This window comes from Microcaecilia unicolor, chromosome 12, assembly GCF_901765095.1.
Source record: "Microcaecilia unicolor chromosome 12, aMicUni1.1, whole genome shotgun sequence".
Taxonomy (NCBI): domain Eukaryota; kingdom Metazoa; phylum Chordata; class Amphibia; order Gymnophiona; family Siphonopidae; genus Microcaecilia; species Microcaecilia unicolor.
This window is the reverse complement of record NC_044042.1, coordinates 75,062,559-75,076,410: the sequence shown is the minus strand read 5'-3', so window position 1 is coordinate 75,076,410 and position 13,852 is coordinate 75,062,559. Positions and strand designations below refer to the sequence as shown.

At 47.4% G+C, this 13,852-nt stretch overlaps 1 protein-coding gene across 2 annotated transcripts in view; it reads left to right on the top strand.

Moving 5' to 3' along the window:
* Positions 1–13,852, top strand: part of NT5C3B (5'-nucleotidase, cytosolic IIIB) — a 35,854-nt gene that overhangs the window by 7,743 nt on the left and 14,259 nt on the right. The gene's annotated exons all lie outside the window — the stretch shown is intronic.

The following is a 13,852-nucleotide window of genomic DNA, read 5'->3' as shown; positions in this document are numbered from 1 at the left end:
GCTAGGCCACTCCATGACCCTAATGTGCTTCTTCCTGAGCCACTCCTTTGTTGCCTTGGCTGTATGTTTTGGGTCATTGTCGTGCTGGAAGACCCAGCCACAACCCATTTTTAAGGCCCTGGCGGAGGGAAGGAGGTTGTCACTCAGAATTGTACGGTACATGGCCCCATCCATTCTCCCATTGATGCGGTGAAGTAGTCCTGTGCCCTTAGCAGAGAAACACCCCCAAAACATAACATTTCCACCTCCATGCTTGACAGTGGGGACGGTGTTCTTTGGGTCATAGGCAGCATTTCTCTTCCTCCAAACACGGCGAGTTGAGTTCATGCCAAAGAGCTCAATTTTTGTCTCATCTGACCACAGCACCTTCTCCCAATCACTCTCGGCATCATCCAGGTGTTCACTGGCAAACTTCAGACGGGCCGTCACATGTGCCTTCCGGAGCAGGGGGACCTTGCGGGCACTGCAGGATTGCAATCCGTTATGTCGTAATGTGTTACCAATGGTTTTCGTGGTGACAGTGGTCCCAGCTGCCTTGAGATCATTGACAAGTTCCCCCCTTGTAGTTGTAGGCTGATTTCTAACCTTCCTCATGATCAAGGATACCCCACGAGGTGAGATTTTGCGTGGAGCCCCAGATCTTTGTCGATTGACAGTCATTTTGTACTTCTTCCATTTTCTTACTATGGCACCAACAGTTGTCTCCTTCTCGCCCAGCGTCTTACTGATGGTTTTGTAGCCCATTCCAGCCTTGTGCAGGTGTATGATCTTGTCCCTGACATCCTTAGACAGCTCCTTGCTCTTGGCCATTTTGTAGAGGTTAGAGTCTGACTGATTCACTGAGTCTGTGGACAGGTGTCTTTCATACAGGTGACCATTGCCGACAGCTGTCTGTCATGCAGGTAACGAGTTGATTTGGAGCATCTACCTGGTCTGTAGGGGCCAGATCTCTTACTGGTTGGTGGGGGATCAAATACTTATTTCCCTCTGCAGAATGCAAATAAATTCATATACTTTCCACAATGTGATTTTCCGGATTTAATTTGTGATGTGCTATCTCTCACTGTTACCAATAACCTACCCTTCAATTATGGGCTGCTCATGTCTTTGTCAGTGGCAAACTTACAAATCAGCAAGGGATCAAATACTTATTTCCCCCACTGTATATATATTCTGCATTTACCATTTACTGATTCAGTGCATATCGCATCAAAGAAGGTAGCCATTACTAGGAAATACAATAAAACAGAAAAAAAAGTAAAATTAAAATAAGAGAACAATAAAATAATGTTCTACCTTCCAGTCCTATGCACCATCAAAAGTGTCCATGTGATCCTTAACTGTTTGAAATCAAGGGTCCCAAGTCTTTCCTTACCTGCACAGCCTCATAAGTTGGGTCCCTGTCATACACATTCCAGTTTAAACGCTGCAGTCCTTGACATTGCTTCATTCCTAGCTAATTTCCAACTCGAAACTCCCAGTACATTCAGGCTTTATGTTAGTACTTACTCCAATAGTTGGAACATGAGGACAGAGCCGTGCGAACTATGGTCTTTGCCCCAGAAACGCCAAAGAAAGACCATGATCAAGTGTATAATACCACGTTCATTGTTGATTTAAATCTTGAATTGATAACGAATATGACTGTTAGGCAGATTGGATGGACCATTCAGATCTCTATCTGCTGTCACTTACTATGTTAGTAGAAATGTACACAGTCACATTATAACCGCAATTTCAGGGCTTTTTTTTGTTGTTGTTTTTCTGCTGGCATTTGTGACCAGGAACTGGGAGTTCATTTGTCATGTAGAAGGGATTGGTTCAAATTATACTGCATTTGTTTCACATTAAAAGAAGGGAATGTTTTCCTCAGAAATATTTCCTCAATTATTACTTTAAAAGGAGTGAAGCCTGTGAAAACTGGGATTACTTTAATCAGTGGGATTTGAATTAGAGACTTAAGTACAGTATATGTATTATTAAATAACTTCTGGTTTTTAAAAGAGAGAGAATGTAATCAGATCTATTATTTCTAACTAATATTGGACAATAAGTATGTTTTCAATGAAATGATTTGACTATACACCGTATTGGCCTTGAAGAAGCCAACCAGATGATCAATGTGGAATAATGAATTAGACGAGAAATATATGGGGATAATTTTATTTTTTTAGTTTTTAGTTACATCAGGTTAATACCACGTTTTTTTTCTGTTTACTGTTTAATTGATCTCCTTGTCTTGTTTCACTCTCCCTATTTAGTGGTCTAAGGAAGAGAATAGAATTACCTGACTGAAATAATTCCTATATATTACTTTCTCTGTATTTCCGGCAAGTTGTTTTATCACTTGTAAAAATTTAAATGGTTATAAATAAAAAATTTTTTTTAAAAGAGGGGAAACCAGGAGGTAGTGTTTTCCTTTAAGAAGCAAGAACTACCATTCATAGAGGGCACTGAGGAAAGAGGTCAACAAGATTAGTCTTGGGGAATGCCCCAACTTGAGCAATCAAGAGTTACGTTGCTAGCTTCCAGGAGCTCCCAGTTGTACTAAATTAGTAGCACTCTGGCTAAGCCGCAAAAAGCATTTAAAGTTTGTCAGAGGAAAAGAGAGGGACAGAAGGGAAAGAGGTTTGGGTGAGATTCCCTGGGTAGTGGAACCTAAAGATCCTGCCAGGATAGGGAAGCAAAGCAAGGCAAGTTTGTGCTGAGGACTGATTGATCTAGGACTGGAAGGTGAGAAGAGGGAAACCTCCTGATTAGGAAAGCCTGAAGCGGGATGGAATCCTGTGGAGGCTGGGGAGCTGGCAAGGCCGCCCCCGGGGCCCGCCCCTGCTGCCCTCACCGCCCCGCCCCCTGAGGTTGCTGCCGCTGCTCCCCCTCCACCCCCCCCGAGGTCGCCGCCGCCACTGCTCCCCCTCCACCCCCCCTGAGGTCACCGCAGCCACTGCTCCCCCTCCACCCCCCCCCCCAGGTCACCGCTGCTGCTCCCCCCCCTCCATCCGCCATTGGGGCCGGCCCCCTGCATTGAAATCGCAGTCTCGCCTCCGTGAAAGCAGCGCTGCAGGCAGCAGAACACCTCCCTTCGGCCCTCCTTCCCTCCCTGTGTCCCGCCCTCGCAGAAGTTATGTCAGACAAGGGCGGGACACAGGGAGGGAAGGAGGGCCGAAGGGAGGTGTTCTGCTGCCTGCAGCGCTGCTTTCACGGAGGTTGAGACTGCGATTTCAATGCAGGGTGTAGGACGGTCGACGATGGAGGTCAGGTGGGACTGTGGCGCCGGGCACCGAGGAATTTTGTCCCCCCCGCCCGCCCCCCCCCCCTCTCGGCGGCTATGGGAGCTGCCCACAGAACCAAGGAAGGTGAAAGGAGAAAGCAGAATTCTGGGAGTAGAAGTTGCTTGGTTCTAAACTGGCCAAGGTATCCAGAGACTGAAGTGTTGCCTTTGCTTTTTTTGCTGGATGAGAAACCTCAGGGGGGGTAGATTTAAGTGTAAATCCAGTGGTAATATTGTAAGCTGGCCCTGGGGGCATAGGAGCCGACGCTGTGGGTGCTTGAGCACCCCAATATTGAGAAAATTCCTTGTGTGTGTCCATGGAGGGGTTATTTCCATTGGCTTAGCACCCCCAATAATTTTATTTATTTATTGCACTTGTATCCCACATTTTCCCACCTATTTGCAGGCTCAATGTGGCTTACAAAAAACCTGTTATGGCGTAGCCATGCCAGGGTAAAGAATACAGTTGATGTTGCAAAGATGTCAAGGAAGACAAGAAGAAGTTTGGTCAGGAGTTTAGAGAGATACATTCTAAATGAGGTGGCTAGGTGTTGTGTTAAAGTTGGTTATGTGTTCTCGTGGTAGGCTTTGTTGAAGAGAAAGGTCTTTAGAGATTTGCGGAAGTTAGTTAGTTCGTTGATCGTTTTTAAGTGAGTTGGAAGTGCGTTGGAAAGTTGGCTCCTATGCCTGGGGTTAAAATAGGTGCTGGAAACAGGGAAATGTAGCTGAAGTGGAGAACAAGGGGAAGTGAGAGACTTTCTTCTGCTGGGTTAGAGGGCTCAGGAGGGATTTAGCCTGGAAGCTGGGGTTGCAGTTTAGACTGCAAGAAGTTGACCGTTTACATATTTACAACCAGAGTGGCCAAGGTATCCCTCTCATTGCTTGTGAACCTTAATATTAAACCTGCAGTATTAAACATGTTCAGATATGTGAGTCTGGAAGAGGTAGAGTAACCATGGGAGGGCTAGCTTACCAATAGGTATAGAATGAAGAATATAAAGGAATGATTGTGATTTGTATCATACTGCCTTGAAGTAAGTAAGTAGTGTTTTGTTTGATTTCACATAAAGGTTTTGTTTGTTTTTCATAAGGAGTGTTTTATTTGGTTTCTGTTCCATCTTTGCTTACACACCATGCTGTCTATTAAAACATTTTATTGTGTTGACATTGTAGCATACCATATCATACTTTGTATTGTTATTTGAATATTTTTACTCCTGTAATTGTCTATTGCTTATGTTTGACTTATTCTTCCTGTACACCGTCTTGAGTGAATTCCTTTAAAGAGGCGGTAAATAAATCCTAATAAAAAAAATGACCTACCTCTTCATATGGGGGCTGAGATGGTGGTTTTGCCACCTCATCCTTCGCAGGGATGTTTACTTCTCCAGTCCAAAAGGTTGAAGGTCTGATCCTTTGCAGCATCCTCTGTACATGTGCCTCCACTCATTCACTGATAAATGCACAATGCTTAAAACATGGGAACCTGTGGATGAACTGACATCAGAGCACTGAATGGCTGCCTAGATCTTTGGCTCCCTCCTCGACCACATAATCATCAGCATTATCCTGCACCATCTGTGGTTCTGACTTACATCCTTTGCGGTCTCTGAGTTGGGGACTTTCTATGGCCATGAGTAAGGCGTTTTTGTCCACACAGAAGGAGGGTGAACGCTCCCCTGGCCATCCCCCACTGGTAGGGGAACCCAGCACCATGCTTCTTCATCCCCTCTTTCTGATTCAGGACTCTCCTTTGTGGATGTGCATCCTCTTCCGACAAAGTGGGGTTTGTGTAAAGAACTTTGGCAATTAGTTTTGGACATTGAAGCTGAAAATGAAAACATCTAAGGAGACGATCCTGGAGCACATGGAGGGGCTTAGCTCGGATCTCCGTGAGCTGGGGAGCTTCGTGGAGGATATCAAATTGAAGCTGGATGAACACGCGGACTTGATAGCTGCTACTGACTCCTGCATCCAGCAGTTGGTGGCTCAATACGAGGACCTTCTTTACAAAATAGATGATCTGGAGAACCAGGAGCGCAGGAAAAAAAACCTCCAGTTCCATGGCGTCCCTGAAGGGGATTGGGGGGGGGGGTGACAGAGGATGTTCTAGCCATTGTTCGAGCGCTCTGCTTTCAATTGTTGGGCCGAGGGGCTGATGTGGCAGTGGTGGGTTTGGAACGTTCACATCATTCCCTGGGACAACTTGAGGATAATCGTCCGAGGGATATTATTGTCCTGTTTGTGAATTTTTCAGACAAAGAATGTCTGCTGCAATGAACTCGGCAGGTTCCTCAGTTGGAGTTTAAGGATTCCAGGATGTCAATTTATTAGGATCTGTCACAATATTCTTTGAACCAGAGGAGACTTATGTGACCAGTGCTGGACATTCTGAATAGAGAGTTGCACGGGGACAGAAATCTTACCCATCCCCGCTGGAATCTTACCCATCCCCGCAAGAATTTAACCCATCCCCACCCATCCCCGTAAGAATTTAATAGTACATAAAAGAAAGTTCCAGTCAGCTCCCTCAGTCTATCTCTGGATTTGAGCCACAGCACTGTAGGCAAGGAAGGAACGGAAGTTGGAACTTGGAACACTCTGGTGCGCACATGTAAGATTTGTCTCTGATTCACTGGCAGTGTGTGCAGAGAGGTTGCCACATGCACGCGCCAGTAGGTCAGGTGACATCTGATTCTCGTGCCTGTGTCAGAGCTGAGGTCTGTGCACCAGCCTGGGAGCAAAGAGGATTAATAGTAACATAGTAAGTGACAGCAAATAGACCTGAACGATCCATCCACTCTGCCCAATAGTCACACTCATGATCAATTCATCATTAAATCAACAAGTGTGATATTATATACTTGATTATGGTCTTTCTTTCATGTTTCTGGAACAAAGACCACAGAAGTCTATCTGGCCCCATCCTTATGTTGCAACTGCTGGAGTTGCCATCGAAGCCCACTCCAGCCTATTCATGTTCTCATTTGTGGGACACAGACCATAAAAGTCTGTCCAGCACTGTCCTCATGTTCCAGCCACTGAAGTTGCTGTCTAAGCCCTTTCCAGCCCATCCTACACCAGATTGCCATGTATGAGACACAGACCATACAAGTCTGCCAGGTATCAGCCCTAGTTCATCACAGCCAGAGTCGCCATCTAAGCCTCACTTGACACATCCACACACATGCAGCCATTTAAGGTTAGGTTTTTTATAACTTCCATTTTCTAATTAGAGATCCTCTGTGTTCATCCCATGCCTTTTTGAATTCCGTCATCATTTGTGACTCTACCACCTCCTTAATGGAAGACTTTCCACATTTATGCTGTTAAAGCAAGGCGGAAGAGGAGGAGAAGGAGGAGACAGCACTCAAAGAAATTGGTATTCGGTAGATGAGAGGCTGGTGCAGGTGGAGCTTACAATTCCACGGGAAGCCCACAGAACTGGTTCCATCCCCGCGGGAACCCCGCAGGAACTGACTCCGTCCCCGCGGGAACCCCGCAGAACAGCTTCCATCCCCGCGGGAACCCCGCAGGAACTGCCTCCGTCCCTGCGGGAATCCCGCGGGTTCCGTGGGATTCCCGCGGGGACGGAAGCCGTGCAGCTCTCTAATTCTGAACAAGGAGAAGATTACTTACCAGTGGGGATTTCCTTTCTTACTGTGTTTTGCTCTTCAAGGTAAACTGCAGCGGGTTAGGACATTGGCTGTGGCCCGAAAGTTGCTGCATGAGGTTGGGACTCTTGGCTACTGCTTCCCCTCCCAGTGCTGTGGTGCCGGCTACCCGAGCCAAGTTGCAGAAGTGGTAACGAGTCTCGGTTAAGCCTAAGAAGGTTGTGAAGGGGGCAGGGGCTGGGGCCCCCAAGTGGCTGAGGGTCATATTCATTTTGCTCTGCTCGATTTCTGCCCCCCCCCCCCTTTTTTTGGCTTCTAGTGTGGTGTTCAGGCGATATGTCTGTGTCCCTTTGGAGGGATCACGTCTCTCTTAGCTATTGGGGTGGTAGTGTGTTTTTGTGGAGTGGATAGATTGTGGGATCTTATTCTTGTGTGTTTGTGCTGGGGTGAAGTGTGTGTGGTGGAGCTGGGTCTGTTTGGTGTTGTGAGTTTCAGAGGCCTTTGTGGCCTTCTGTTTGGTGTCTGCTGTGTGTTTTGGGGAGGTGGGTTCTGGGGGAGGGAAGGGTTGGATATGGGTGGTGTGTAAGCTGTGAATGGCTGCTGCTTTTGCTGTCCAGGTTTGGGTGTTTTTCAGTTTTTATTTCATTTGTCTTCATATAAGTGCTGTCATATAATGTGAAAAATCTGTATTCGCCTCAGAAGCATCAAAAGTTCTTTAAGAACTGCTTTATTTGAAACTTCAGATGGTGGTTTTGCAATAAACATACTTTAAGCATGATCATGAAAATTTTCTCTCCATCCATCATCAATATCCCTATGTTTGCTGTGTTCAGTGATAGACACTTCTATAAATAAATAAAATAAAAAGTGAGAGAGCTATTTTGCTCCACTCTTCCCTTCAGGTGCAGGTTATCAAGACGAAGCGAGATCTGGAAGGCCGTTTTTTTGTTACACCTTTTGTTGGCTCAGACTGAGTTCACTTTGGCCTCTGTATGTTCTCCTAATGATCATCTGGAATCTATTTATATTAAATTCTGTGATATTTTGTCGTCCTTTGTTCAGCATAACTTACTTTTAGGGGGCAACCTTAGCACCATTTTTTGCCGTATACCTGGATCACTCTGGTGAGGCCACAGGGGCTGATTTTTCCCAGGCTCTTGGTCTTTGTGACATCTGGCACCTTTCTCATCCTAGGGTTTGGGATTACGCTTTCTGCTCTCTCACTCGTGCCTCATATTCTCGTATCGATTACATTCTTATTGACACTCCTCTTGAGGGTACTCCTTCAGCCAGTATTGGGAATATAAACTTCCTCTGGCCATGTGCCCGTGTGGACTTTTGTCCTTACTGTCTTAGAGGAAGTTAATGATAAAAGGTACTAGTGATATTAGATGAATATAAAGAGGTTTAAGGTTATATGGTATAATGTCATTTATTTTACTGTTTGCTTCTCAGAAACTAATTCCATAGCGTCCCACAGATCAATCCAGAGACTTGTGGGTTATAAAGACAGTACTGTGCGCCCGTCACCAGTAGAAATTCAGAGGATCTCAAATGGATGAAGTCGGGAGTTCCGAGAACCTACCTAGATTGGAGATAGGTGGGAGATAGAGAGAACTTCAGAGGTTTACTATATGTGGTCGTGTGCAGTCACCTTAACTTCAGTATTCTCTCTATCTAGCAGGTGGGTGGTCATATCTGTGCAGCTCTGGATTGATTGGCTCCTGGCCTGGTCCCCTGGGTCTAGTTGAGCTTCTGGGGTCTGAGGTGTCCCGGTCCTGGGACTTGGATGCACACCTGTTGGTGCCAGGTCCCTCCCTTCCTCCCCCATCAATCCCTCCTGTCTGCCTGACTGGGGTTTGTGGTTCTCACTCTCCTGACTTTAAAAGGAGTCTGAGGTTTCTTTTGCTCCGGCGTCCTCTCCTGCCTTAAACAAACAAACAAAAAAAGCCGTTTGAGCACTGTTTAAAAATATCCTCAGTCTGAGAATTGTCCAGCACGGCAAACTCATGCTGGTTTGCAGTACCAGCTGAATGGTGTGAGGACTGACTTGGCATGTGACAGCGATTCCCGAAAGGGTGAGTAGTCATTATCCTATCTGCGCCAGTGGGCAGAGCAAAAGCGGCTCCCAGTGTGGGAGCCACTGGGCTGCTGCAGTTTCCCGTGCTGGAGTTCCACTGTATAGCCCAACTCCGTGGAGCAGTGTGCTCCTTTCTTCCCAGCTCATTTTGGTGGGCGCTGGGCAGTTGTTTTCTTGGGTGTATGTGCACGCTTGATGGCTCCATCTTTCTTGCCACTCCACATGGCAGTGCTGAAGCCCCAGCGCTCCCCTGGGGCCTGATCTGCTTGCAATTCAGGCAGTTTTATATGTGGGCCTTTCAGAAATGTGACAGATTCTTTATATTTAAGGGCTTCTAAGAAAGAGGCCTGGGGAGGTTTGCAGACTCCTGTGGGAGTCCTCGGGTCTCCCACAGCTTTGAGTCTCCCACAGTTTTCCAGGGCTGAGGTGGGAGACCCATTAGTCCCCTGCAGCTGTTCTGTGGCAGCGAGAGCCTTAAGCTGCAGCTTGGAAAGTCCTGACTATCTGAAAGTCTTCTGGTAGAGATGCCTGTGCTTCAGTACGTGATATACACTTAGAATATTTCTGGACCCTGTTTGAGGAGGTTCAGGGTGTGTGTACATCATTAATGGAAGGGAGAAAGGGATCAGGATTAGGGATCCTGTAGGTTTTTCACTCTTTCCCTCTTGCCCTTTCTCAGAGCATGGCAGTACCGTGTGTTAGTCAGGCTTAGGGCTGTTGTCTCCATGTTTCTGTGAGAAATGTTACATTTGAGGCTAGTGCAGGCCTCTCAGGTTTCTCTTGGTTTCCATGGTAATCCTGCACCCTCTGTGCTGCCCTGGTGGCATTTGCTCTGTGTACTGTTTCCAGTGTTGCCAGGTGGGCGGTTTTACCGCCCAATTGGGCGGTTTTCCGCGACCCGCCGCGGGAAATTTTTGCCAGCGGCGGGTTGCGGTTTTTTGGGCTGGTTTTTGTGCTTCGGGCGGTTTTTTTAGGTGGCTTTTTCGGCCGCGGTGGGCGGGGTTAGTGACGTGGGAGGCGGGGTTAGTGACGTGGGAGGCGGGTTTAGAGACGTGGGAGGCGGGGTTAGTGACGTGGGAGGCGGGGTTAGTGACGGAGGCGGGGTTAGTGACGTGGGAGGCGGGGTTAGAGACGTGGGAGGCGGGGTTAGTGACGGGGAAGGCGGGGCCGATGACGGCGGGGGCGGGGTTGATGACGGCGGGGGCGGGGGTGATGACGCGGGGGCGGGGGTGTCAGGGGCGGGGTTTGAGTTTGGGCGGGTTTTGGGCTGGATTTTGGGCTCCTTTAGGCTGGAAAAATATTTTCCACCTGGCAACCCTGACTGTTTCATCAAACTAGTTTTATTCAGGAGGGTGGTTGGCCTTTCAGCCTGAAGGTTACAGGTTCAAGGCTGGTTTTATCCATCCTATTAGAAACTGTGGGCTCAGCTAGATTTCCAGTGGGGCATATTTTATTTCAGTCTCTCTTATTGCTTGCCTGGCCAAGTAGTTCTTACATGACTGGAACAATTATCAGAACTCTACAGTGCTAAATATTTCTCTCTCTCTCTCTTTGCACACTGATACTGGCCACACCTTTGCATGCTAGCCTCAGCTACCCCGGTATCAGCAGCGTACCCGGTACCTCTAATTGCTTCTATGGTATTTTTGGCATCTTTTCATGGTATGGGGTAACTAAATTTCATGAGGAGTAGTCCAGGAGCTGCTTCAGTGTAGAGGTAGCTTAATAGTCCTTGCAATCAGCTGAGAGTAGCATAAAGCTCTATGGGTACTGCTTCACGACCCACTGCAGCTTGCTGTCGTGCGCAATGGTGCAACAGCCATATTCGGCTACACCATATGTCTCTGGTTCTCAGCCGCACTTGTTAGCTCCAATGCACAACGGTTATAGTGCACAGTCACACCAGCCAATTCTTGTCTCTATCTGTAAGAAGTTAGTGCTGGCTTAGGCATCAGACCACTTCCAATTCACATTTGGCAACCTGCCTTTTGGAAGTAATCTTGGGACTGAAGAAGATCTAGGGCAGTTGGGTAAAGACCTGAGGGACTTCCAAGTCTCGGAGTTTGCCAGAGGACGAGTTTAAGGATGATTTTTAATCTGCTTGGTTTTGTGGGGCCGGGAAAAACACTTTCAGGGTTTCCAGTTCCACTATGACAAGCCACCTGGCTGCCGGTAGATTGAGCTCTGTTTCAACTCCAAGTCAACCTATGCCTGCTGCATCTTCCAATGATGGAGTCTCGGTTCACTCCTCAGGCAGGACTCCTGTACTGGTTTCAGGAGGAATGGACTAAGATTACGTCAGCTCAAATGTGTCTTAATTTTTTCTATTGCACAGTTACAACCTGGATTTCACTACAGATTTTTCTTGGAGTCTACATGCAAGCTCAAACGCTGTCAGGCAGTTCTTGCCACCTTGCCAACGTTTCTTCCATTAGGCGCAGTCGAGTCTGTCCCCAGTTGCAATTGGGGAATGGGAAGTTGTTCCCTTTGCTTTGTGGTTCCAACCAGGGAGCTTCCTTCCAGCTGAGTTTGACCATCATAAGAGTCTAGGGTGTTACGGTTCAGCTTTTCACAATGGGAACCTTGCAGTGTATAATAGTTCTGTCTAATGGAGAGAGTTTCTAGCCTCCCTGGACCTCAAGGAAACTTACTTTCATATTCCCAGTGCTCCTTGCTGCAGAGGGATCTTAGCGATTTATGACCATGTCATTCAGCCTTTCCATGTTGCCGAGGACTTTTTTGCAAGGTCATGGTGGCAGCTTTCCTTCGTGAGGATGGATTGCAGGTTCATCCATACCTCGTGACTGGCTGATTTGCGGCTCTCTCTATCAAGAGACTCTGCAACCTTCATCCAAGATACCTACTCATCTTCAGTCCTTAGGATTGGTAATCAGTGTCACCAAGAGTCAGTTGTTTCCCTCAGAAATCTTGGCTTATCGGGGTGGTGTTCCATATAGGCTTGAGAAGTCCTTTCTTTCTTTTGCTTCTGAGCAACAGGTGCCAACACAAGTCAGGTTTTACTTTCTCTACCAGGTCCAGAATATGGGGATAGGTTCAAGTTATGGACACAAGGTTCTCTTTTTTTTTTTTTTTTTTTTTTGGACATTCCCCCATGGGCCTGAGTCTGTATCAGACCACTTCAGGGGTTACTTCTCTGCTTTGGTTCCCATCTCTATGGTTCCCTTCAAGCCAATTTAGTCTCCATGGGTGATTTCAACACAGCTTTCTGCTGATATTTCAGTTCTGTCTCCCTGAAGGTAGCTATCTGCAGCTTGTAGGCTGCTAGGCTGGGCCGTAGCTGGCGGCAACAGATTTCGGATCCCTTCCAGAAGGCAGACGGTCAACCGCCTTCCCACTTGCCAGATGTAGAGTCGAGGCCGGCTTATTTGCCAGTTTTCTTCTATGATTTGTTTTGGGTGTCAAACAGACGTTTTTTGGCAGTCACAGCCTGTCATTTGATGTAGTTGCGCTGCTGGGTGGTGAATGCAGCTTCTAACGATGGTTGGTTCAGCTCACGTTTCAGGGCAACTATTGTTTGAGGACTCCATGAAGTTGGTGGAAGACCTGGGTGACTTATAGACTCAGTGTCTTCCTGAGGACATGTCTACAAGTTATTTTCGGTTGGTTCAGGCTCGCCCTTATCTTTACGACACCAGGGCTATCGTCCTGGGCAGCCTAGTTTTCTTTAGCAATCCAGTCCAGGTAGGTTCTCGGAACTCCCGACTTCATCCATTTGAGATCCTCTGAATTTCTACTGGTGACGGGCGCACAGTACTGTCTTTTCTGCATACAGTGGTTTCTGCCTTCCATCCCTTTCCACCTTTTTCTCTTCCCGCTTCTTGGATGTTCACCAAATACTCCTATACTATTTGGAAGTGACCAGCAAGTTCCATTGGCCAACTCTTTGCTTCTGGCTTTGCTCAGGACTATAGGAAGGTACCATAAGAAGGCTCACCATTTTTAGATTGGCAGTTGTGGGCATAGCGGTTTTGATGTCAGGAGGAGCAGACCTTTTGTAGAATAGGCGTCAGTGTGAAGCTGAAGAGCTGTTTCGCATAGGTGCCATTTTATTCAAAATCCTTTTAGGGGAGCAGCTGCTTCTCGTGCACCCCACCTAGCTACGTCTCTGCATAGTGGGGCAGTGCCTGGGTTGACCCACTGAGCAGAAGTGACTTCCTACATTGCCTTATGCACTGCTAAAAGCTGTAGCGGTCTTCTAGTGCTCACCATTTTAAGTTTAGCAGATCAGAAGCAGACATATTCAGAACCTGGAGAGCCTTAGGTTTATAGGAAGGTGGCGAATCCTTACGAAACACCCACACGGCGGTAGGATCATCAGATTCCTGACCTGCTGAGCAGAAATGCCTCCCAGCATACCCTCATGTTGTCATCTGGCTGGTCTTAAGAAAGGGAATCAGGCTTCAAGGCTGTTGGCTGAGAGAGGCAATTTCTTCAGCTGGCCTCTGTATGGGACAGTCTCTCCCGTTGTGGGTGGCAGCGCTTTCTTCCAGAGCACAGTTCCTTTTCTGTGTCCCATCTGGCTTTCCTGGCTGCCCTTTGCAGTTCGGCGTCTTGGTCCTCTGTCTTTCCGTGGATGGCTTTTGCAGATCACCCACTTGATCTGCTGTCCTTCCCTTGCCAGGCTTTGCAGGCTTGGCGTGGCAGTGCTAGGCATTCCAGATTTGATGTGGTAGCGCATGTAACCACGGCCTGTGGATTATTGCTCCCATCTGCTGAGGTTGTAGTACCCCGCCCCACTTGAGGACTGCTTTGGTACATCCCACAAGTCTCTGGATTGATCTGTGGGACGCTATGGAAGGTAAAATTAGTTCTTACCTGATAATTTTCTTTCCACTAGTCCCAACAGATCAATCCAGAGGCCCGCCC